Below are 25,656 nucleotides of genomic sequence, written 5' to 3' on the forward strand. Positions count from 1 at the left end.
TTCGACTTTTTAGGTGATTGTAATATAGAACAAAATGCATGCCTATGAAAGAACTAGACTTAATTAGTGGCCTCTGAGAAACAGGACTTGGTTCAATAACTAATCTAAACCTACTATAGTTCGACTAAGATCAATCAATCAATCAACTAGACGACCTTAATACAGAATTAGTTGGGGTCGGCTAGATAAGTCAATTATATCCTTAGAAGCTGCATCAAGTAGTTAGGACCATTTTACACTAACTCCTAGCTTACCTGACTGTTGAACCAGCTCTACTTTGTAGATAAGAAAAGTTATAAATTGGCCTCAAATGGTTGAACATTGAGTTGTTTTAACTTTTACAGTGATGTGAGCTTCCTGAAAAAGAGAAACTATTATCTGACATAAACTTAAAAGTAATATGGAATTCAGCACTGCCAAAAAATTCAGGATTTCATCTGCTCCCAATTGCTTATTTCAGGGTGCTCTGCTTCTCACTTTAGCTGTGTTAACACTGCTTTCCATACAACATTACAAATAGTCAAGACAACCTTAAGAACTTAATGCAGTGCCGAGAGTTCAGGTTGAAAATCCTCCAACGAATCAACTGGAGAATAGTTAAATACTTAGATATAAAGCTCTTCCAGTGGAGCTCTATCTTGTTCAAATTTAGTTTTCCCTTCTCGGAGACTATGGCAAGGTTTAATGGGAAGAAGTTGTGCTTGCTATTGTTTTGGCTTTATCTTACTTCTGTATCCTTTTTCTTGAAAGTGCTCCCTATTTGTTGTTATGTACTATTGTTACTGTACGGAAGACAGTTGTTACTTGCTTAATTAAGGAAGTTATACAAGCTGCAACTCATTATAAAGTCTATTGCTTGTCATCCATTAGAGTTGATCTTTTGATTATGAATTAATTGAGTTACTTAATAAGTCGTCCCGTACATGTATGATGTGTTTATATGATTGCCAATCTTAGCAATGGAGACTTGCATTTATTGCTGAGATTTGAGGATTTCAGGCAATTGAGAATTGACATTGCCATGCCAACTTTTAGTTATGTCCCTTGAAAATCATAGTTTCCATTTTCATTAGCTTATCGTTGGTGCGACGAGTAAGACTTATAAATGGCTTTTATGATAATGTTGACAGGATAAGTCTAGCTCTTTCTTTGTTTGATGTAGGTAACTGGGTAATACTCCAAACTGTGGATGAGACAATCACTAGCTGAAGATCACAATCAATAAGCATAGAACATAAAAGGCAATTTCGAAAGCTATACTATGGTGCATCTTTTCATGGATTTGGAATGAGAGAAATAGCAGATTATTCAGTGCATATACTATGTCTCGCAACGAAAGATATGATTGTTAGCACTCTGCATTTCCACCTAAGAATCAACAGAGTCATTGCTAGAACTTACCTTGTGTTAGACAAACGTTAACAGGAAAGAAATGGGAAGCTGGAATAAAAAGAAAAAGAGATTAACATAAAGTTTGTTATACTATAGAAGTCATCCTTCATGCTCCAAATTGGTTCATATTACATATTATATAGTGCATACAGAGCTCTGTAATGCAAATAGCCTATATCATTGACCACTAATCCAAGATATGATCGTAACAAAAACAAATCTTTATTCCTAATTCTTTGATTCAGTAGCAGAAGCCATGGTTAATGGGCAAAACCCATGATCGAGACTAGCTTTCCATATTTTGTCAATATCAAACATCATGTTACCACACTCGTGTGCGTTCCAACCTTCCAAGGCGTGCAAAATCCCAGCTATTCTCCATGCACTCATAACTCTTCTTGGCAACCAATTCTGGAATCATAATAGATTCAATCATGAATTTCTTATATTATGATAACACGCAAAAAAAAAAAAAAATGAGAAATTAAGGATAATAAATAATCTTTTCTAATTACCTCACAAGAGTCTACATTTTCAAGATGTTTAGGAGTAATCATAGTCAAAAGCGTCAAGTAAAGCAATCCTTTGCAGCTTTCCTCAAGGGAATTGTGAATAAGGAATGAATAAGGTTCCTTTTGGTGCTTTCAATTGTTCGTCTTCACTCAATCCATCCCCTACTAGCCATGTCTGCATTGTAATGTTCAATCAATAACTTTTTTGTTATTAATTATCAAGATTTAGGACGGTATATTTCGGTGTAATTTGTTTGTACATACCCTTGAAGCATAAGACTTCGACAGGACCAAGTGAGCTGCAGCCTCAGGGGTAAGCTTTGCTTTAAGTCTCTTGTACTCCTCTTCGCCTAACGTGACAACCTATATATAAAAAAAGACACTAGTGAATGAGGTAAAGGAAAATAACCGATAGTGATGGAGGAGATTAATAGTCAAATATACCTGAATTCCTCCTTGGCACAAGGCAAGGGCAATGGAGTAAGCAACTTTGGACAAACGGCCTCTAAGGACAACTTGAGAAGTTCCTTTAGGAATGGAGTTTATTACCACAGCAACAGCTAAGCTACTTCCATCTACCACCTTCACTTTCAGCTGAGGATTCTTTCTTATGTAAAGTTCACCATTACTATTTAGCTGCTCTTCCTGGAAAGTTACATTTGTATAAAGGGGATAAGTATCAATAGGGTGCAGCGAAGATTTCATTATAATTATATTTGTCCTTAATAATCAATGGTTGTGATAGCTAACAGAAGTTTTGCAACACTTCTGACACAAAATCACATGTTAAGAAGAGATCATCATACTCTTAAAGGTAAATTAACGACAGAGCATTAGTAGTTTCTTTTACATATATTATGACTTGCCTGATTTAAGAGTCCAAGGCTCAAAACTTTTATGCCTTTCTTATCTGCTTCCGTGATGGCTTCCTCAATCAAGTTGTTAATAGTCTCTCTTTGCCATTTCATAAAGTACTGCAACAAAATCAAGAATCATGCTAATTAATAGCTTTTTAACAAAGTGGTCAAAAACGTAAAAAGAACTGAATAATATTGATTACTTACTTGTACGCGATACTTTGGGATAGCCCAAGTTTGTAATTTGAGATTCTTGAACAAGTTTCTCTCGACAACAAATGTGTGACCATATATCCAAGTAATCATTATGGAACATAGTGTGACGGGCCACATTACCCAAAAATACCACTTCGAGGTGTGAGGCTCCGAGGCCAAGGATGCAAATCCTAGTCGAAGATGGTAAATGGATTCTGGAGTTGTTAGATGTGTTAGATGCACAGCATCAGGCACGTCAGCTTCCCTTTCAAGTGACATTTCATACAATGTGTCTGAGGACTTGTCCAATGTATCATAGATATAGTCATACATTGGCATGAAGAGAGAAAAGTTTGTCCTGAATTGAGTGTGATGTAGTGAGTGGTACCTGCGACATTCAAACATTGATTTTAGTGGCAAAAAATTAAACAAAATCTTCACAAATACACAAAACTTCAGCTATTACATTCAAAGTGGTTCCATAAATATGATGAAATATTACTATAGTTATTGTTCTGGAAGTAATAAAAAAGCCGAATGGTTAAGTCTTTGTCTAGAGTATCTTTGACGTTTATATAAGATACAAAAACATGTACTATGGTCCCCCACCTAATATCCATCAATTAATGAGGTATGGATGAAAATGTTGTGATTCAGAAGTGGGAACTCTGCATTTTGAACCTTTTGGCTTTTAACATGCACTTTTATTCTAGATGGAAAAAAAGCGCGATTTCTGCTGGTTATCATTTTTATCAGATGATTTAATTGTGTAAATATTTTGCATAAAATTAAGCTCACTGAGATATAGGGCATGAACACTCACGAGGGCGTATACATCAAGTACTTGAGAGGGGGAAAGATAGAGAACATCCACTTAGGAATGAGCTCAAAGTTGCAGTGGCCCATGTTGTTCATGAAATCAATATAGGTAACGTAAGCAGCAAATGAAGCCATAGAGGCAGTCCCAGTGAGTACAGTCGTCATCAATGGTATGGCAAAGAGCGCGAAATATGATATGTGCTCAGCAAATGGATGAATAACAGCTGCCAAAATAAAATAAAAAATGTTAAGTCCTCACCACTAGAGATGATACAAATTAACAATTTTGAAGACAACTTACAAGTGATGGGCTCAGTAACAATGGAGGAGTGATGATGAGAATGATAACGAGAGTAGAGAAAATGGTGATGCAGAGCTCTATGAAGCCAATAATAGAGAAACTCAACAGGACCACTATGAAGCAAGGCAATTATAATGATCCCATCAGTCCTCCACCATGGCATGTGATGAGCCTGTTCCAGAAATTGGTATCCAATATAGTATAACAGTCCATTAAATATGATCTGATCATCCCTACAAAATAATTTAAGTTAGTATGAATGAAATTTCCCTTTCTAACCAACAAAAAAAAAAAAAAAAAAAAAAAAAACTAACCTTAAGTCAAATCTTTCCATGTATCTTTTGTTGTCCCTTTTAGATAGAGTCCAACAACGTAATAATATATTACAAAATTTAGATCTGCACCTACCGAGTTCAAAATTCCGGATTCCTTAAAGTAGGGCTAATATTATAGGATTAAAACCTTTACAATATTTTTTAGCCTTGGGAAATCTATATATTGCGTAGTAAATATTCGTTGTAAAATTAGCCTTAATAACCACTAGGAGTTCGACTACGCGTCCCAAAAAAACCTTGCTTAGTAAGAAGGCAATTTTCCTCTTTACATAGAAAATAATTTTTTTAATAGAAATTCTTTATGTTAATCAAATATCTTGAGAAAATGACACTCATCGTACCAATCACATCAATATTTACTTTCTCTTGGAATTATAAGAGGAAGAACGAGGGTGTGTTATGCTACCACTTATTACCATGCAGTGGTGGAAGCCACCCCTATTCAACGAGTGTTAGTTGGCTGGAAAATTATTCTCAGTCACAATTTATGTGGCACCTTTCGAATTTAGAGAGTCAAATCTTTGATCTAATTTTTGTATATGCTTTTTAAATATTTTTTAATAACAATTGTCGTGACTTATAATACTTCTTATGAAATTTTCAAACATATAAACTTTATTTTAAAAGTGTTGAAGATTCTATGTCCGAATTCACGGTCATTGAGAAACTTAACTCTCGATCTGAATGCCACTGGGGCAGAGGGAGTACTAGATATCTTGTAGATAGGTAAAAAGAAATCTATATAAGTATATCATATGTTAATCTTTTTAGCTTATTTGTATATTTTTTGACTCCTCTCGGTTAAAATGTTGGTTCTTCCCCTATTAAGTGGTACTACTTACTGTGGATTAGATGGAGAATGAGGCGTCACTAAAAAGAAAAAAAATAAAACGCTCGTATTTAACATAATTTTTTAATAATTAATCGCTCAATAGGATTAGGTTTAATCTTTAGTTATAAAATTTGTCCGTCGCTAATTTCTATTTTTTTTTTTAGTAGTGCGTAAAGGTAATAAGAAGTACGTACCAGTTCCTTTCTCTGTCAACTTGATCAAATTCGATGCTCTTGTCAACAATTCGGCTAGTACCCTTTGCAGTAACATAACGGGATAGAGATATCCATACCTGGTTGTGAATCATTCTCGAGAGCAGAAGTGGGAAAATGATTATGTATCCAATGTCCCTCTGGCTTTCATCTTTGCTCATGAAGAATGTGTATGTGCCATGAACCACAAATGGTGCCAAAACCAAGTACTTCATTCCAACAAATCATTTTAAAAAGAGTTAGCAGAATATTTTAGCTATATTAATAACTTCAGCAGAATATCTTAGCTATATTAATAACTTCATGATGTTTAATTTTGAGTGCAAGAAATATATTAACGGGAAAAAATAATACCTTGAAGTTGCCAAGCCATGTCCATGGCCATTCAGTGAGAATGCCAGGTTTAGAGGCCATGTTTTTGTACTTCTTCCTCGCAAAGCTGGTAAACTAAAGTCCGTGTAAATTTTGACCAGCTAAGCTTGTTCTTCCTCTCTTCTCATAAAGTTAAAGACCTCTCTTTATATAGAAGTCTATTATAGATAGGGATGGCGATAGGGCGGGTTAGGGCAGGTTAGGGCGGGGCAAGCTCGACCGCTAAGATTTCGACCACCCCCCCCCCCGTTTATCTTTTTTTTTTTTTTCAAGGAAATTGCCCTGCCCCGCTAAGTCCCGCCCCGCCCCGCCACGTTTATATTATCTTTCATTTTTCCTCTTTATTTTTCACTTCGAAGCATGACATATTTTCTTAAAAACAATTAGATGAATGATTAGTTCCTAAAATTGGATTTTTTTCTTTTGATCATTCAAATTTCATAATAGAACTAGAATTTAAATATTTTACTATGTTTAGCATGAGAATACCCAAAACCATCTTTAGTATAATTAAATAAGTTTATCTTAATTACTATAGATAAACTTGTGATGTAAGTATAACTGGCAAGTAGTAGTATTTCACCTTTTTGTAGATGTCTTTTTAGTGATTTCTTCTAAATGAATATTGTTAATCGTAAGATCGCTTAATTAGGCGATCACTTTTGCGATAAATAGGAAAGGTTTTGTACAAGCTTAAACAAATAGAATAGTTCTATACTGGGTTTACTTCATAAGTTTAGTTTTATAATAAAAAATATTGATTTTAATTTATGCTAGAAGTCACATTTTAACAAATAAGAGTTTAATAACAGAAATGAGAAATTTTACAAACTTCCAAACAATCATGCTTATACTTTTAGTAGTAAAGAACGACGCTTCAAAATGTGGATTCAAACTAACGAACAAGAATAAAATAGTCATTTTTTATCCAACCCACTTATAACCCATTTCTTGCCCTGCCCTGCCCTGCCCTATTAAAAAATTTCAAAAATTAAATTTTGCCCTGTCCTGCCCTGCCCCGTTTATATGTTTCCCTGCCTACCCTATTATGACTTTGCCCTGCCCTGCCCCGCCCTGCCCTACCCTAATTGCCATCCCTAATTATAGAGCCATCTAATATATCCGCCCAATAAATGCCCTTTCCTGCAATGTCTCCCCAAGATCAATAATCACATGTAGCTCCATGGGCATAGGCATGTGTAACCAAACGGGTTCTACGACACTGCTAAAAAACTACTCGCGTGTTTGTATATTATATTATTTATATTACGTACTCCCTCAATTTTACTTATGAAACTTAAGCTTAAACATGTTACGATATTAGTGTTGTTATAAGAACTTCTAATTTAGGATAAAATAGAAGCTAAAAGTTACATTGTTTCTGAATTTAGAAATGTGTATTCTTTTCATAACAGGCTAAAAGAAAAGTGTGCGACATAAAATGAAACGGGAGAGTATATTAAAAGAGTTTAAGTTTTGTGTACTAACGTGAAGAAATATTTATACATTCAAGTCGATCATTTAAAAGATAATTACAGTTTATTTTGATTTATTAATAAGCATTAATTGATAAAATAAGCATAAATGTTAAAGTTACCTATCATAACATGTTAGTAAATTATATTGATCGTATAGAAATCTTTTGACATTATTAAAATACATATAACTTAAATTCATATTAAAAAAGGTGTACTGTACTTATTTTTCTCCTTGAACTTGAAAAAAAAAAAACTCGTTACTCCACTTTAACTTAGCTCATTACTTATTAATCACTCCAGCTTGCCGAAAAGTGGTCTAGATCCCCTTACACTGCCAAGAGACAAGAATGTGTTAAATAAGTAATTAACCATTTATTCTTAATTTCGTCTTAAGCTCGAGTTTTGGGTATGAAGCAACTTTTGTTAGGGAGCGTTTTAACCATTAATATGATACTTTTTGGAGCAAATCGGAATTTAGTCTTGACCCTAATATGAATATCAAACATCGAGTGAGACATCGAGAAAAAAAAAAAAAGGAGACAAACACGCGTTAAGCATAAAATATTGAAGTGCGTAAAGGTTAAAAAATAGAATTTAAGTTATATGCTTGTTAGTAAAAAAAAAATTATATTATTAGATCATCCAAAGAATATATTGATACAATCCGGAATAGCACATATGTTAAGGAGATCTTTCTAGGTGATATCGTCAAGTCAAGGGAATACTTCAAGAGAGATTCAAGATCAAGCTTAATTAAAAGAGATCTTCAGTTCAACCTCATGGCAGTGGAGTGTTTTGAAAGGCGAAGATCAAGCTAGAAGATTGGCAGGCATATTTCTTAAAATTAAAAGCTATTGTAGCTGACTTTGTAATTACGCTAATTTTGCTATTTGGCTCTACTTAAGTTTCCTTACTTGCTTAGGAATATTTGGGCCATTGTTAGCCCAGATACCAACCCTGGTTTAAATGGCCTTCTATTTCCATTGTTGAGGGAGATTTTGATGAATTGAAGATTACTTTTTATCGTTAGGTTTACCTTTAGTTAGATTTAATCCGTGTTTAGGGATTAATCTCTTCTATCTCTTTAATTTGAAATATCTTTGGATTTGTTGATGTGTGACTTCTGGTATGAGTTTTTTCTCTTTCTATTAGTAATAAATAGCCTAGTAAATACTAGTGTACTTGTTGACTTTATTCTTTTTCCTATTAATTGCTTGTTATATCATTTTCCCTACGTTGTTCTTGATTTCTCATTACAATTTTATTGCTTCTGCGTACCAGTTCTACCATTAGCCTACATAGTAAGTGGAATCATAATCTTGAAAATAAAGAGGTTATTACTATAATAGGTAAATTCAACATGAAATGTAAAATTTCTTTACATTAACCATGTATCTAACTCCAACAAAATAATGTAACCGGCAGCATCCGACCTTTTTTAACCTTCACCCACTTCAATCCGTTGGGCGTTTATGTCCAAACCCCACTTGCAGATTATGTCTATACATTCAAACAAAATTTCACTAATCCACAAAGTTGAAGCTCCAACAACATGGGAAAAAAAGGCTCCAGCAACTTGCAGATATATTCGTAGCGTTTTAAAAATATATATATCACTCACGTGTGTATTAATTGCACAATTCAGGACGTATTTTACAGCAAATCAATTTGTAGCCCTTGTTGTACATCTTTAATCTTAATGTATCGCAAGGTTGAAATTTTGCAAAAAGATAATAGCCTTTTCTTCAAAAACAACTCAAACAAACAGAGTTGTACCGCGTTAGCAAACTCAGTTGTTGCAAAATTTTCAAATAATGTCGACTAATCACTCCCTCCCGTCCCATATTACTTGTCTACTTTTCCCTTTACACGCCCTTTAAGAACTCATTAATAAAAGTGTATTTGTTACTAAATTGCTCTCATCTCTCTCCAATTAATTGCACTCTAATCAATATTGATTACTTTAGAAAACAATTAATGTTAAGGGCAAAGTAGGAAAATTTTAATTAGATTTTGTAAATAAACAAGTATTTTGGGACGAATATTTATAATAATGTAGACAAATAATATGGGACGGAGGGAGCAATAGGCAAATAAATTTTAGTAGTCTCTTTCTGGCACATAAGCATAGCCGTTCTTGATTCTGAACAACCGTTTTAGGAGAGTATTGATAAATGGAGTATACAATTATGATTCTCAACTACCAATTGGAAATGGGACGGTTGTGAGGAGCTGAGGGGTTAATGTTTCTGAATTGTAGCAGAAAGCAGTAATGGCAGACCACCAAATCCCCACTTATTGCCTGTAGTTAATTAGTAGTACACAATTGTGCTGCACAGGTCATATTTTTACAAGTGTGTTTAACTAGTGAATAGGTCCGCGCTTCGCGCGATAATAAAGGATCTCACTAAATTTATAAGCTAATTATTTTTTGTAATTATGGAGTATTGCGATTTATTTTAAATTTCACAAATTTGAAACGCTTTATTACTTTTCCTAGTTAAATGGATTAGATTAGTTGCATGCATTTTCTCTAATTTGATTTTTGTATTAATAAAATAGAGGTACAGATAAAGACTTATCTTCGTTAAAAACTATGTAAACGATGAAATGAAATTGAAGAAGAATTGATGTTTAAATTTTTATATAAAATGTATGTAACTTTTCCTTCATCGTAGTGTTAAATTTGGTGCTTTTACTTTTATATCATTTCTCGTCTCTGTTTAAAGTCTAATTTCCAGAAGTGTAAAATTTATCATTTTTTCTCAAAAGCATCAAATGTCTCAAAAAATAACTATTCATTTTTTATAGAAAAGGTGGCCTTGGATAGATAATCATCTCTCTATTTTGGAGTACCTTTATTTTTTTATATTCTTATTATTTCCAGCTCTCATTATATTGTCCTAATTAATTATTTTTAGTGTTTTTTTTTTTTAATAATAGCGTATTTTTCATTTCTATATTTATCGTTATTTTACTCAAAAGCATCAAAAATAATACTAAATTGCACAAAATCCTTAAAATAAAGGGCTATAAAAGGAGCAAAGGAAAAGCAATAGTAGTAAGTCCAATGAAAAAAATTCACCAAGATTATTCTTTCTCCTCTTTGCTATCTTCCTCGCTCTTATTTCATTTTCTTCCATTCATAAAACAAAATAGATTAACATATCATGATCAATAAAGAAGTAAGATATAAAAAAAGTCTTATAAAAGGTGCATTAGAAGAATTGTAAAAATGAACTGTATTTCAAAATCTCAAAAAGGAAACATAAGGAAACATTTCATTTCTTTTGGAAGGAAGAAAACTGATAGTAGTAGATTAATGAATTTATATCCAAGATCCTATTTATGTAACAAAAAATCATACACCTTAAAACCCCCATCTTTTACCAAAGAAAATAGAAATTAAGATACTATACTCCAATAGGGGTACCCAAAATTAACTCCCACACTCTAAATAATCTCAAAATATACAAAGAGAAAAATACTCAACTTTATGAAAAACTTCTATATCTCATGTATAATCTCAGGAAAAAAAAAATACAATGAAAGAACGAAAATTGTACAATAAAAACTATAAATTTGGAGAGAATTTTACACTCCATAGCAACTTTGGAGGGGAGGAGTTCCTCCGATAAAGATGCTTCTAATATAGATGAGCAAACTAATGTGACGTTTGGGTAGAAAAACCGTCAATTTGAATTTTCTTAAATTAAATAGCATTTCTCAAAGGGAAAAGGGTCAAATATACCCATCTACTTTGTTTTATTAGTTAAATATACCCTTCGTTAGTGAAAGTTAACAAAAATATCCCTACCATCTTCAAACTTCACACTTATGCCCCTATTTGGATGGAAATCCCCAAATCCTCTCAAATTACCCAATTTCAAAAAAATTACCCACTTTTTTTGTTGACCCGCCCCGCCCGACCCGCCTATCATCATCATCAAGCTCTAGCTTCATCTTCTTCCACGGAGAAAAAAAGAAAAAAATAAGAATACACCCAAATGATAAAATCTCAAAACTCACCTCAAATTTCATCTTTAAATCGAACTCCAAATTTAATCTTTAAATCAAATGTAGACCGTGCATAGAAATGGCACAGCATGTGGTGCTTTCTACATATAATATACCCTTTTTACTTGTGTCAAGTGACATATCAATGAGGTTCTTTAGCAACTGTTGTGTATTATTGAGATTTCACAACATTTAATCAACATGTATGGATTGTATATGTTAATGCATTTTACTTTTCTTTACTCCTGTTTCACGGCACAAATTGAACAAAATCCCCTTTCCAGTAGTCAAAGGTGGCTCTTTTTCATTTTTACATGATTCAGTTTCAACTTGCACCAAGATTTGGAGTTGGATTTAAAGACTAAATTTGAGGTGAGTTTTGGGATTTATCATTTGAGTGTGTTCTTGTTTTTTTCTTTTTTTCTCTATGGAAGAAGATGAAGCTAGAGCTTGATGATGATGATAGGCGGGTCGGGCGGACCGGGTCAATAAAAAAAATGGGTAATTTTTTTGAAATTAGGTAATTTGAGATGATTTGGGGATTCCCATCCAAATATGGGCATAAGTGTGAAGTTTAAAAACGGCAGGGGTATTTTTGTTAACTTTTACTAACGAAGGGTATATTTAACTAATAAAATAAAGTAGAGGGGTATATTTGACCCTTTTCCCTTTCTCAAAAGAAAACAACAGCACGTTTGCAACTTATTTATGACAATCATTTAAAAGGTTGTAACAATTACAATATTATTAAAAGGTTCTAACCGTTCAAATGTTTCAGTTATACGATATGGTAACGTTTCTTTCTTTCTTTGGGAAGGAAATTAGTTTTTAACCAAAAAAAAATGATTATAATAGATTAAAAAAAAAAGGATAAATGTCTTTCCAAGTCTAAGAGAATTAACAGGTGTAATTTATAGAATTAAAAGAGTGACTATTTTTGCTTTTTAATATACAACACTTTAATACTAAAATTCAAAAAAATCAAAAAAAGGAGAGAAAAAAATAGCATTTTAGGTCATAGAGATGTGCCACATCACCTTGTCTAGGCCTAGCTTTATGTTTATTATATATAGATTAAGCTGTACCGAGGCTATTTATCATTCATAAGCACCATCAATTTAAAGAAATGTATAAGAATATGAGTATGAAAAGTTGGAAATAAAAATTTATAATTACTGCAACGTGGGTTGCTTAGATAAACAGTTACTTTGGCTTTATTGCTCTACATGAACTCATACAAACGGTTAATGGAATTATTAAAAATGAATATTTACTTTTAAAGGTTTATTAATCCATTTAGTTAGTAAATTATGAAGAGAAATTAAAGAACAAGGTCAAAAAAAGGAGAAAAAAGATAAATACCAATGGAGGCCATAGAGAGGTGATTAAAATCCCACATCAACCTTGATTTAAAAGTTGGCTATAGGCTTTTATATTATATATAGATTGTTGGGCAAAATCTGGCAGCCAAATATCAGGGACATGATTAAAATCCCAATAGTAAACCACAACCTTGATCAGTTGTTCCCTTAAAAGTTGGCTATAGGCTTCCTTTTCTTAGAATGGAATAAATTAAATAACGAAAATGGTGCATTTATAAACAGTAGTAGTATAAAACATGCAATTCTGTATAATGTAAACATGCTATGTGGAATACTATAAAGAGCTACTAAATATACAATGTAACTTTTTTAAGCATACTAAAAAAAATAGGATGTATAAATTAAAATAGAGAGTATTAATTTAAAGGACAAGTAGAGGGAATTTGGTGCCTAGAGTGCACCATAAAGTTTAAGTTTACTGCGCCTAAAGCTATGTATACAAGTAAAACCGAGGACAAGATATCCCCGATTCCCCGAAAAGGAAATTAAGTTCATGATGATCATTGTGGATCGGACGAGTCCCAATCGGGGTCAAAGTCGAGCGTTGGATCGTAGCCGGACCGACGACATCTAATCCCGGGCTGTCGAGTTCGATTGGAGACAAATACCGAGATAGGATGGGAAGGCGGTTGATCATGATAAGTGAGGGTCCGAAATATCCGCCATCAGCCGGATATTTCGGCACCGATCTCGCTCGTCAGTTATTAAAGATTATGTACCTTATTTAGACTTGTACTAGGGTTAGGACTCCTCTACTATATAAAGAGGAGGCCCCCTTTTATTTTTGATTGGTTCTTCACACGCACAACATACGAAGCTATACAATTTGATTCTAAGTGTTCATCCATTTTTCTAAAGTGTTCTGTCATTGTTTATTACTCAATCATTGTAGTACGAGCTCGGTCCTCTGGATTCGAGCCAACTAATTGATCGTTCCCTAAGGCCAATCGTTGCTTTAATGTGGTTTGATTGTTTCTTACTTGCATTTATATTATTATTTATTGTTCATTGTAATTCGTATTAAATTAAACCACATATCCTTTGCATCGTGTATGAATCTAATTGTTATCCATTTTAAGGGTGAACAGTTTGGCGCCCACCGTGGGGCCTAGGATAATAGTGGTGGTTTAATTCGAGTTTTGATAACACACGATACTTTACACTTGTTCTTTGAAGTTTGATTTCAGGTCTACCCAACATGTCAGACTCTCACTCTGTCAATTTTCACGCTGAACCGAGCCACCACGAGGAAAACGACAATGGGGAACCCAACAACAACGTACCCCCAGTCGATCCTAATCAAATCGGGTCATCAGTAGGGGATATGCCACTAGATGGGAATAATGGAGCCACGTTGCAACAGCTCCGGAACCAGCTGGACATGGCTATGGCACAATTGCAGGCCCAGCAAGCGGTTATAGCACAACTGCAAAATCAAAATCGAGCACCCAATGCTGCTCAATCTGAACAGACCGAGGAAACTGCTCCAAGGGAGGAAAGGCACGTTACTGGGAACAACGGGAACGACCTCAGACAAAATGTCGAGCTAATAAGAATGCTCGACGAATTGAAGAAGCGAGTAGAGTCCGGGGAAAAGAAGATAGAGGCGAATGACAAGAAGGTGGAGAACTATAACGCGAGGGTCGATCAAATTCCTGAATTATAACCAGACTTGAAGAAGTTCGTTCAAATGCCTTTCCCATCTAGTGTTGCACCAAAGCCGATCCCGAAAAGGTTTCGCATGCCGGACATCCCGAAGTATAATGGGACCACTGACCCAAACGAGCACGTGACCGCATACACGTGTGCCATTAAAGGCAACGACCTCGCAGAGGATGAGAGGGAGTCGGTGCTACTTAAGAAATTCGGGAAAATCCTATCAAAGGAAGCAATGATATGGTATCATAATTTACCCGAGCATTCAATTGACTCGTTTGCTATGCTTGCAGATGCCTTTGTCAAAGCTCATGCTGGAGCCATTAAGGTTGAAATGAGGAAGTTGAACTTGTTCAACGTCAAACAGCGAGATGATGAAACCCTCCGTGAGTTTGTTGCCCGATTTCAAATGGCACGGATGGACCTACCACCGGTTCAAGACGATTGGGTCGTTCAAGCTTTTACTCAGGGGCTCAACCCAAGAAGATTGATCACCTCTCTAGAATTGAAGCAAAATTTAGTAGAATATCCAGCAATCGCTTAGGTCGATGTACATAATAGGTATCAATCGAAGATCAGAGTCGAGGATGATAAAATTTTAAAAACTGCGTCGGGGTCAAGGCGTTCCAGTAAAGGGAATGATCGGTCGAGGAGAACGACGGATCGAGAATCAAGACCATCCCATGATAGGTATCAGCCTTATCCACCTGATCGAAGGGGCAATGGGCGCAATAGTGACTTAGGTAAAAACGACAGAAGGAATTATCACAGCCCGAGTAATCGAGGATTAAGGAACAGGATTGTGACCGACAGACTATCGGGAAGTAAGGAAGCCCTAAGATTGTCAGAGTATAATTTCTACGTCGATGTGGCGACCATAGCGGCAGCTGTCATCCGCAATGGAGAAACGAGGCACCCAAGGCCTATTCAGTTCGATCCGAAAAAATGAGATAAAAGCCGGATTTGCAAGTACCATCATACCCATAGTCACCGAACTGGAGTTTGTCGACAATTAAGGGAGGAGGTCGCTCGTCTATTTAAATTGGGTTACCTTCAAGAATTTCTAAGTAAACGGGCCAAAGCTCATTTCAAGAACGTGGACACCAACAAGCAAGTTGGACAGGAAGAGCCTCAACATGTGATCCACATGACTATTAGGGGAGTGGACAATCCTCAGGGGCCAATAATGAAGCGCACCAAAGTTTCCATCACTATAGAAAAACAAACACGGAGTTATGACACCAAGAGTCCTATCTCCTTCAGCGACGAGGATATAGGAGGCATCGTTCAGCCCCACAACGATGCACTGGTAATAACTGCCCTTATTAATAAATTTAGAGTTAAATGTGTGTTGATTGATCCAGGTGGCTTGGCTAATATCATCCGATGGAGAGTCATCGAGCAGGTGCGACTACTAGACCAGATCGTGCCAGCAGTCCGAGTCCTCAACAGGTTCAACATGGCCTGTGAAACGATGAAGGGAGAAATCACCTTACCGGTCAACAAGCTGGAACCATGCAACAGATCAAGTTTTACATGATAGAAGGTGACATGGGATACAATGCATTATTTGGAAGACCATGGATTCACAACATGAGAGCGGTGCCCTCAACTCTACACCAAGCATTAAAGTTCCTGACCCCAGAAGGGATAAAAAATCGTTCATGGAGAGCAGCAAGCCACAAAAGCAATGTTCGCGGTCGAGGAAGCGATTTCTGCAGCTAAGGTTCCGGTGTTAAAGGACGGGAATTCGAAAATGGGGAAGATGCCAAATAGCAATCACAGGCCCCAATCTCGGTGTCCTTGGAAGATCGGGAAAGGAACGCACCAAATGAAGAATCGACCTTAGGATCCCGAGACCATTCGTGGTACCCGATGATTCAGACGCCACTAAGTCAACAGTCGAGGAACTTGAGCAAATCATATTGTTCGTTCATCCACAGGACAGGAAGGTATACCTCGGCATGGGGTTAACCTCCGAGCTCAGGAAAAAATTTATTGAGTTTCTTAAAAATAACTCGATCGTTTTCTTAGTCCCATTTAGACATGACATGTATCCCACCGGAGGTGACAACTCATAAGCTGAGTCTGGACCCAAGTTTCCCTCCAGTCAAACAAAAAGAAGGCCATAGCTCGAGATCAAGCACGCGTTCATCAAAGACGAGGTATCTAAACTCCTTAAAATAGGATCCATTCGGGAAGTTAAGTACCGGATTGTTAGTTAATGTTGTAGTAGTACATCTAAAAAGGAAACTAGTTTAGAATGTGCATAGACTATAAAAATTTAAATAAGGCATGCCCGAAGGATTCATTTCCTTTGCCCGACCTCGATCGTATGATCGACGCTATGGCAGGCCACGAGATACTGAGTTTTCTCGTTGCCTACTTCGGGTACAATCAAATACAGATGGACCCGGGGGATCGAGAAAAAACTTATTTTGTGACTAGATTTGGTACATATTATTATAATGTAATGCCTTCGGCTTAAAAAATGCCCGTGCCACCTATCAGCGGCTAGTCAACCGCATGTTCGAACACCAAATAGGAAAATCAATGAAAGTTAATATAGATGACATGGTTGTTATGTCCCTGCGAGCAGAGGACCATTTAAAGTATTTGCAAGAAACTTTCGACATATTAAGGAAATACAACATGAAGCTGAACCCGAAAAAAGGTGCCTTCGATGTCAGCTCGAGTAAGTTTCTCGAATTCATGGCATCGAATCGAGCGATCAAGATCAACGCAGATAACATAAAGGCAATAGAAGACATCACCGTGATAGACGACATCAAAGGGGTGCAAAGGTTAACCAGGCGGATAACTGCATTAAGCCATTTCATCTCCAGATACTCGAATAAAAGTCATCAATTTTTCTCATTGCTGAAGAAAAAGACCGACTTCGCCTGGACCCCGAGTGTCAGAAGGCTTTAACAGAACTCAAGAGGTATTTATCGAGCCCACCTTTACTACACACACCAAAGGCAAATAAGCAGTTATACCTATACCTGGCGATATCCGAGATAGCGGTAAGTGGCATCCTGGTTCGAGAAGAAGAAAGTACGCAATGCCTAGTTTATTATGTGAGCAAAACTTTAGGTGACGCTGAAACCAGGTATCCACACTTAAAAAAGTTAGCACTTGCTTTATTGAGTGCATCAAGGAAGTTAAAACCTTACTTCCAGTGTCGTCCCATATGTGTCGTAACGTCATACTTCTTAAGCAATGTTATGCATCAACCCAAACTCTTAGGAAGGTTAGCAAAATAGGCTGTCGAGATTAGCGGGTAAGATATTGAATATAAACCCCGAACTGCTATCAAATCCCAAATACTAGCGGACTTCGTGGCCAACTTTACACTGGCCATGATCTCTGAGGTCGATAAAGAATTACTCCTTACCTCGGGGACTAGTTGGGGGGTTTGGACCTTATTCACAGACGGTGCTTTCAATGTGAAAGGGTCCGGGTTAGGGATCATACTCAAACCACCCACTGGTGATGTAATAAGGCAATCTATTAGATCTATTAATTTGACTAACAACAAAGCCAAATACGAGGCTATGATTGCAGGTTTAGAACCGGCCAAAGGCTTGGGAGATGAGATCATTGAGGCCAAGCGTGATTCCCTCCTAGTGGTCAATCAAGTAAACGACACATTCAAAGTCAAGAATGACCGGATGCGGAGATACTTGGAAAAACTACAGGTGATACTACATCGATTCAAAGAGTGGATGCTGGAGCACGTGCTTCGGGATCAAAATAATGAGGCCAACGCCCTGGTAAACTTGGGCTTATCGGTAGAATCGGAAGGATTCAATTTCATCTTTGGAGCAATGGTGCGAAAAGATGAGTTCAAAAAAGTCATCGAGACCACCACATAGATAAATTCGATCAGCTTCATTTGGGATTGGAGAAATAAATACATAGCCTATCTTGAAACAGGAAAACTGCCATCCGATCACAAAGAATCGTTCTTCTTGGGCCCTTCGAGCCAAAGCGGCAGATTTTGCCTAGTCGACGGCCAATTGACCGAAGGTCATTTCCGGGTCCGCAAGATGTGTTTGGGGCCGAGAAACCGACTTGCTTGAGGAAATTCACGAGGGGACTTGTGAAAATCATTCAGAGCCGATTCACCGGTGCGCGATATATGTAAATGGCCGGTTACTACTGGAACGAGATGGAGAAGGACACAAAAGCCTTCGTCAAAAAATGGAACGAGTGCCAAACACACGCTTCATCGATACATCAACCGGGAGAGGAACTTCACCCGGTCCTTTCCCATGGCAAACAAACAAACTTGTCGTAATTATTATAACTTATAATACCCATCGAGGTCGGTGAACCAAGCTTCAGATTTCAGCATGCTACAGAGGCATCGAACCACGAAGCAATGACCACTAGTCTAAATCTAAGATGAAAAGTAGGAAGTTCGCCTATGTCCAAGTTGAAGAACCAAAAGCAAATGATGCAAAGATATTATAACCGGAGGGCCAATCTTAGGCAATTTCAGATTGGGGACTTAGTCCTGAGGAAAGTCACACTCCACACTAAAAATCCCAATGAAAGAAAATTGGGCCCGAATTGGGAAGGACCATACAGAGTCACCGGCATTACCGGGAAAGGTTCCTATCAGCTTGAAACTGAAAATTCCAAACAACTGAAATATGGCGCACCTAAAACAGTACTATTGCTAAGGTATGAATAACTTTTACTTTTCTGTTCTTTCGAGCCTAACCACGCAGCATACATCGAATTTTATATTAAGCATTACTATAATGGAAGTCGAGAAGTCATAAACTTAGGACTGAAAGCACGTGTTGTACTCTTTTTCCCTTCGACCAATTTTGTCCCGAGATGGGTTTTCCGACAAGGTTTTTAATGAGGCAGTGCCATACAGCGTGCTACTAATATTATTATTAAGACGAGTCAAGAACAAGACCGGGACGCCCACGTCGATCAATAGATTCGAACCCTCACACTGTCTGACTCAAAGCTTTTTGTTATTGGGACTATCATACCCCGGGCAAATCGATACCTATTTAAAGCCAAGGCTTGAACGATAGGATTTTTTTAAGGGCCAAACGGTCGATTGAATCGTGCCCAACTCGTTTGTTCTTGCCACGGCAACTATTGTAATCTTGTCTCCGGCTCTATCAATAAACGTGAAATTTTGAAGGAATATCGTTTTGGCTAATGCTATTCCTTTGCATTAATATTACATTCTATCGGACCCCCAAGTATCCAAAATGTGCATACTAAAGGGCTACGGTCTAAATTGTTAAAGACTAAGGTCTAAAAACCCGAAAACTACAACCCAACTCGTTTAATCGACTAAGGTCAAAATGAGGTCCGAAGCTATTGAGATTCCAACTCGATCACACAATGCGATTCAGAGACGTCTAAGTTCGCAAATCAAAAAATAAGGCCTTTTGCATGCCACATGTTTGTTCACTTGTTAACGGTTAATAAATAACCTCGGTATCATCTCTAAAATTCGGTACTAAGGTAATAGTGCAAATCGGACAAGTACTAAACCAAGTCAATGATTATTCTAATCCGTAAGCACAGAACATAAAGAATATAACGCAATAAAAAATGGTGAATAAACCGGGCAAAAGCTTTCTTATATATATGTCAAAGGTTTATAAAGGCTCAGATAACGGCCTTGAGTTTCAAAAGTAAAAAGAAATCTAAGGCTCCTAAGCCTGATCTTCACCTGAGCCTTCGACATCGCCCTCATCTGATTCGAGGTCACTATCCGACCTCTCAGGATTGTACCTGGCCTTCGCCTCTGCCTCGAGCCTTTGGGTCTCTTCGATCTGGCCCGATAAATCCACCCCGATAGCATGAGTTTCTTATAAAGTCTCCCTTCAGGATAGACACCGCATATACTCAGCCCGGTTGTCGCTCATTCTCTCGGCCGCGATTAAATCGGCTTTGTACTGAGCCAACATTCCATCAAAACTTGAGATTTGGCCCAGTGATTCATTGTATTTAGCCAGCAGATCGACATTATCACGGCCAAGATTGTCCCGCTCCGTCTCGTCAAAGGCAAGTTTCAATCAAAGCTCAGTAATTAACTTCGACCTATCATCAGCCTTCTCCGTCATCACACGAAGCTGATCCTTAGCCCATGCCAAGTTTTCCTTGAGAACATCTTGCTCAGAGGCAACGCCATCCATTTTGCTCTTGAAGGCCTCGAGCTCGGGCTTAATCTCGTTGAGCTCAAACCGAAACTGGTCGATCTGGGACACAAACTCCCGGGCCAGAGAAGGGGATGCGTTAGCATCAGCTATTAACCGCTTATTATGAACTTCAAAAATGCTTACCTTCTCTGCTAGGAGGTCATGCTCTCGTTTGACCTCGATGGTCTCATTTCTGGCCTTCTCCAATTCGAACTGAAGAGTGGAAGGGTAGGGTAAGCTCGAGATAAACTCCAGGTTTTGCTCATAGAGCTTCCCGAGCGATTCCATCTCTCGAGTTTGCTTCGCGAGCTGAGCATTAAGACGGTCCACCTCCATCATCAGTCGATGGAAGCTTTCATGATGAAGCACAGAGCGTGTACCCGATTTAAGGCCTGTTGGGCCTCGTTAAAAAGGAAAATAAATTTAAGTATAAAAACGAAAGAGGAAGATGTACCGGTTTAAGGCCTGCTGGGCCTCGTTAAAAAGGCAGGAGGCGTTGACCTCACTCATCTTCTTTCGATACTCCGCGATCACGAAAGGGAACAGATAGCTGGCCACCCCGACCGGCCCGGACAGCATGTTCATATCGGCTGGTACTATAAACGAGACCCGCCTTTTTACGCTCGGGGCCAAAAAAATTCTCTAATCGGGGACCGGAGTTAACCCTAAATCGATTGGCTACAAGAATGGGTAGATGGCCGAACCCTGAGTCGTCCTCGACCATGGCAAAGATCCTTATCGTGCAAATGACCAGCCATCTTTTCGACATCACGCATCCCATGTCATTTTGCTCTTGCCTTTGAGCCTCTCGATTGAGCGGCCATTAATCGAGGCGGCGAGTCCTGTATGCAAATAATGGTCTCAGCTGAAGTCACAACTTGTATGGGAAGGACGAAACCTATACCATATAAAGGTGGAATGCAAGGTACCTTCGAGCCCGAGGCAGTAGGCATCGCCCTCGATCTGGCAGCTACGGCTATCTTCTTCTCCATTCATTGAATGAATGAAGGCTCGGTGACAACCTCTTCGAGGACCCTCGCTCTGGACCCGATGGTTTCCAAACCCACCAGTTTCAGGGCACTATTTTTTGATCCTGACAGCTCTTAGTTTGTACGTTTCACCAATGGTGGAATGATTTCTGTCGAGCTTTTCAGCTCTTGATTGGCATTTTCCTCAGAAGTCCGGTGTCTGACTAACACGACACCTTCATCATCGGAGTGATTCTTGAGTTGGTCAATCACCTTAGGGTCCAGAACCCCGGCTCCCGTATCTCCTTTTGAAGCCTCATTAAGGGTGAACTTCGGCTTCTTTCTGCCCTCGAAAGGAGCACCGAAAGACTCAGAGGACCGTCTTTTCTTCTCACTGCTCTCTTCCTCTGTGGCCTTGACCCCGGATTGTGAAAGGGTAGGGGGCTTAGAAGATTTCTGTAACACCTCGTACTCTCATACTAAACCACACTGGTAACATCCTGCAAGTTCGAGTTAGGTCCTAATGGGTAATATTGATATTATAATGACATGTTAGTTATATGAATCCTTCGAGATGATTTCAAAGTATAAATAGTCGTTTTGAAGTCAAACCAAAAAGTAAAATCCTTAAGGCCTTCTAAATCAAAAATCCGAGATAATCTTCATTCATTGCCAATTTTTTGAGAACGTACGTTAGTACTGAGAAACTTCTTCTTAAAAGTTGTATATGATTGAAATACCTTTCCAATGATATATTGGGAGATCAAACGGACATCCGTACAAAGAGTTATGGCCATTTTATTGAAGGTGCAGAGCTGAATCTTCATTCATGGCCAGTTTTCGAGAATTTACGTTAGTAATTTGAGAAGATTTATTTCTTGAAATTTGTAGATAATTGAAATACCTTTCCAACGGTATATTGTGGAGCTCAAACAAACATCCGTACAAAGAGTTATAGTCATTTTACTGAAAGGTGGCAGAGCTGAATCTTTACTGGAAATTTCACCCAATGTACGCCCAAGGAGTATTTGACGATTAAGTACGGCCGTACATCCTAGACGTACATTGCCCGTTTTTGCGTAAAAACTCGTTTAGAATGGGTATGGTCTTATTTTGTTCCCATTTTTCATTCTCCCAAATCCTAAGGACGAAATTCTTCTCTCCCAAACTCAAGATACTTTAAGGTAAGCCATTCTAAGTCATTCCAAGTTAATTCTAACATGTACCCATGATTACTAGTCAAGAATTCATCATTCCTAACCTAGGGTTTTCAAGAAAACCCACATAAAGTTCAAGATTCTAGCTTTTGAAGTTCTTCTTCAAAATTCAAGTCCTTAATTCAAGTTTTGGAGCGATTAAGGTATGTAGAACTTCTATCCATGTGTGGGAATCTCTATGTTCTTCCCCACGCTCCGTTTCTTGATATCCATGAAGTTCAAATCCTAGGGCATTAAACCCAATATATTGGTAGCCATATTTATGTATTTATGAACATGAAGTTTGTATCTATATTCGTTATTGTATTCCTAATCTTCCATTACGGTTATTAGAACCCTAGCTTAATCACGAATCATGAATTCTTCCTCACGTGTTCTCATTATGTTTATATGAAGCTTCGTGATTTTATCTAGCAAGTTACAAGCATGTTTTCAAGTTAATTATATATGTATTTATGATTATTATTATTATTATTATTATTATTATTATTATTATTATTATTATTATTATTATTATTATTATTATTATTATTATTCTTCATGAATCAAGAACATGTTTGCAAGACTATGACAAGTATCTCATGAAACCATGATCTTACAAGCTATCATGATAATTCACATGTTTTGGGATTTGCTTAGTTAACCGAGAGGCTCTCGCAAAGCCCGAAACTACGTAGCCACCGTAGGATAAGAGTTGTCAATAAGGGCAATACCTTCATTATGCATTGATCCTTACATGCTTATTATTATTTAAATCTCATATCCCCGGTAAGGCGTGAGTGTTCTCATCAGGGCGCAAGTACCGCATCATGTTGTTTGTTATACTATAGCATTCCCCACATTATAAACGTTATATATATACATGTATTTCCATTGGTTTATCGTTTTCAAACTTTACTCATGCTCATGTTCAAAGAGTTATATTCGGTTTCGCTCATGTCCTATACCTATATTGTGCCATGTTCTTCATTTCAAGAAAGCTTTTACATACTAGTACTATTCACCATGTACTAACGACCCTTTTTTGCTCGGGGGCCCGCACTTCACGCGGTACACCGATTTTCGTAGCATACACCTACGCGAGATCACCTCGGCATCGGGGCCTTATCGCGAGCCCCACTTCTCTCGGGGTTCAACACGGAGTCCGCACTAGTATTCGGTTATGGTAGTCCGGCCATGTCCCGGCTTTAGTATTCGTATATGTTTTAGAGGTTTCATAGACGATGTTAGTACACGGAGTCAATCGTGCTTTTATGTTTGCGTACTATTACGTTTTCATGATATGTCATGCCATACGAGATTATTCAAGACTTTATTCCGCAATTATGTTTTCATGATTCATTTAAATTGCATCATATAGATTATGTTATTTTGATGCCCATTTTGAAAGCAAGGGCCACGAGGTTCGCTCGTACACGCAAGCAAGGCCCGAGTGCCGTGTTGCACACCCGCACCATGGCTCGGGCATGACAATTTTCCCCACGTGGCCTCAACATCGGCTTCATCTCCCGAAGCCTCTTCCTCATCCTGCCTTCAGACCTTGGTGGCTTTTGAAAGGCCTGCAAAATAGAAAGAACGAAATAACTAAACGATTATGGCATAATATGAAATGAGGTAGAACAACACCTCGGTCAGAGACTCACCAAGATTCTCGGCCTCCCATCTACCCTTGGATAATAAACGCCAGTTACGTTCGGCGTAAATAAGCCGATCAAATTTTTCCGAACCATTCCTCCAAGTTAGCGACCGCGTTAAGGGTTAGGGGAATTGCTGCAAACATATAAACAAAGATAAAATTATCACGGATGGAACATCAGAGGTGCCACTTGGCTGTCTAAAAATATGTTTCACTTACGGTTGGGGTTCCACTTCTCGAAACTAAGATCCTATTGGCGGGGATGAGATCCTCGGTCCTCACCGGACGAATCTTCCCCGCCAACCTCGGTCCCTATCTTCATCAAGTCACAGTAGGGGAGCTTTCCTTGCTCGTCGCGATGAGCCATACCACCCCGAAATACTCGGTGGACTATACAACCGGAGGAGGTGGTTGATTGTGAAAGGTTCGTTCACGTTATTCGTAAAATAACGGAGGAGTTGTAACAATCCTCCAAAATGAGGGTGGATCCGACCGAGACAGATCCTCGTACCTTCTTCAAAAGTCCACGATTGCCAAATCGGTGGACCAAATGTGAAGGGGTATGTAAACGCCGTACGCCCCCCCCCCCCCCCCCCCCCACACACACGGGTCGTGATGGCTTGATGCTCTCGAGAATAATGACCTCTTTGTCTTCCTAACCACGCCCCTGACCTCGTTCGAGTTTATCTGGGGAATTACGCATATATGAGTCCGATATTTCAACACCCCGATCCCCTTGTAAGGCCTCTCGACCTTAAAATCTTTGTCGTAACGTAGTCGAGTGGGATATAATCTGACAATTTTGATTCTGATTTTGGGGCCGAGGAAGACTCACCAGTTTTGGCCTTCGAAGACTTAGTCATTGTTCTGAAAATAGCGAGGTTTGAAGGTTTGAAGGTCTGGGTAGATTTGTTGAAGGTATGAAGTGTTGGAATTTTAAATGTATAAATATATGAAAGTTTGCGTATTCAAAGACACGATGGTAACTTTGGAAAATGAAAATTCTGAAAGTAAAAAAAGAAAGGGAAAGCTTGACTTTTATAGGGAGAGGCCGAGACTGTTGATATTCCGTAACCGACGCCTCAGCTAACCGGGTTATGACACGTGGCTAATGTCAGAGCGACGTGACTGATAGGACGCTTGATCTTATCCGCTCACATGAAACTTACAGGAGAAGGAACTGGATATACTTCCACTTCCCGTCGTTTCAAGCTATCGATTGTACACGGGTGAGAGCGAGGTCAAATCCACCCACAGCTTCCCTTTATGTTAAGTAATGATTAGAGTTGGTAT

The 25,656-nt window shown here is 38.0% G+C and overlaps 1 pseudogene; it reads right to left on the bottom strand.

The window, feature by feature from the left end:
* Positions 1 to 1,491: 1,491 nt before the first annotated feature.
* On the bottom strand, positions 1,492 to 5,971 carry LOC132064198 (very-long-chain aldehyde decarbonylase CER1-like; annotated as a pseudogene).
* Between the last annotated feature and the right edge of the window lie 19,685 nt (positions 5,972 to 25,656).

This window comes from Lycium ferocissimum, chromosome 7 (assembly GCF_029784015.1).
Source record: "Lycium ferocissimum isolate CSIRO_LF1 chromosome 7, AGI_CSIRO_Lferr_CH_V1, whole genome shotgun sequence".
NCBI lineage: Eukaryota > Viridiplantae > Streptophyta > Magnoliopsida > Solanales > Solanaceae > Lycium > Lycium ferocissimum.